Below are 2,108 nucleotides of genomic sequence, written 5' to 3'. Positions count from 1 at the left end.
CAATCTTAGCTTTTTAAACCCAGATGAGGACTTGTCATTATTTTGGGAACTTAGAACCCATCACTTTTGAGTACGACAAATCCCAAAATGATGAAACTGGCAGATAAGGTCCTGTCTGTGTTTGAAACCCGGACATCCACGCTTATAACAATTCAATAATACAACCTTCTGTTTTTTTTTCTTGAAGATGAGTACGGTATATATTATACGAAGAGTTTTAAGTGTAATGGAAATACCGTGTTTCAGTTGTTTTAACAGTAAATTTAAATTATAAAAAATATATATAATATATTAATTCTCGGTAGTCGGTACACTTAAATTTTTTTTTATTATTATATAATATAATAATTCTACCATGTCTCATGCTCCATCAGTGCATCATCACACATGATGGAGGGTTTTTAGAATTTTAGTATCCTCTCCTTGCAGAAATCATTAAAGGTATGGTACGATTGGTTCGGGAAAATATTGGTGAAAATATTTATGGATGAAATGTGAATTTGTATTTCAGTTTTACCCTCTAATTATTAGAAATATGTTTTAGAAAATTTGATATTAGATAATATAATCCATCAAAATTATGAGGTAATGTTAAAATTAAGGGAAATATTTATACAATGGGTACAATAGAGGTTTATGGAGTATTAGAGATATAATCATTAGTGTTACTTTTTCTCATCAGCTGAAACTTTTGGAATGAGTGGTATCACGATATGGTATTAGAGCGCTAGATCCGAAAGGTCACTGCAACAAATAAGTCATTAATTAATATTTAAAAAACGTGACCTATTATATATAAAAAAAAGTGTTAATTTAAAAAGAAAAAAGATATATGACTTTTTTGAATCTCATAAGATAAGTTTGAACCATAAATTGTGCAAAGGTCTTTTTTTTCGTGACCATTCTCTATCACCTTGTTTCTCTTGAGCAAGCTGGACCATGTTTCATTTAATTTTCTTGCATGTCTACTGTGCTCCAACATCTTTGAGTCAAAGAATGCATGAAATCAACGTCCTGTTTGAGCATGTCTCTCATTCTGCTCTACCATGTTTTAGATAATATAGCTATAAGGTAAATTGAGAAATAATAAGGTGCTAGTCCAAAATATTAGCTAAAATTAATAAAAAGTATTAGTCCTTAATATACCTCTAGAGTTAAACTTTAAAATGGTTCTTCAGATTGATTGTTTGTACTGAAAAAATTTTTTAAATCTTAATTGTACCATAAATATTTTTGAGATTAAAAAATTTTATTCCACTACATTAGTCCCTTACTCGTAAATATTTGATCAAAGATAAATAATATAATTTCCCTCAAGTTACAAGCAACGTAATTAACTAATTAATATTACATGCATGTGTAGGCCTATGCTGCCTCTAAACAATATATTTGGACTATGCTTTTATTAACGAAAAATATTAGAAGGTTATTAAAATTTATTATTTTTAGTCATTAGTTTTTTTTTTTTTATCAAAGATAGGAGACTCGAACCCGCAACCTCTTAATTGAGTATGGAGAGATTATGCTATTTGAGCTATAACTCATTGGCAGTCATTATTGTGATTTGATATTAAAATAATAAAATAAAATAAAATATTCGTTATAAAAGTTGTATATGAAATTAAAATTTAACTTAAATATTAAAAATTAAAACAATGTATGCATAACTTTTTTTTTTGTTATTTACTCTTTGATATATTATTTTTTTTAAAACCCGATTCCAAATTTTTTAGATTAATAGATTAATAAAATTAAATTAAAAAATTAAATTAATAACTAAATAAAAACAAAAAATAATAAATTCCCACTACCTCTCCTTAGTATTTTTCTTTTCTTTATTAATTAAGTTGGTCATAAGCACAGAAAATTCATGCCGAATTTAAAAGCATGCGTCGTCTAACACGGCAAAGTTAAATTCTTAAGTGTGGACTTTTTAGTTTCTTTGAACTTTTTTTAATTAGGTATATTAATTTGAAGCTGAAAAGTAAAAAAAAAAAATTCAATAAATTGTATTAAAAATCCTGTGATAAATTTTAACCATGAAAGAGTTACTTAAAATTCAAGTACATTTATTTTTATGTAAAATTAATAGTCGAAAATTATATTAT

Source organism: Arachis ipaensis, chromosome B06, assembly GCF_000816755.2.
Source record: "Arachis ipaensis cultivar K30076 chromosome B06, Araip1.1, whole genome shotgun sequence".
Classification (NCBI taxonomy): Eukaryota; Viridiplantae; Streptophyta; class Magnoliopsida; order Fabales; family Fabaceae; genus Arachis; species Arachis ipaensis.
The sequence above is the reverse complement of the archived record's forward strand: the minus strand, read 5'-3'. Positions refer to the sequence as shown.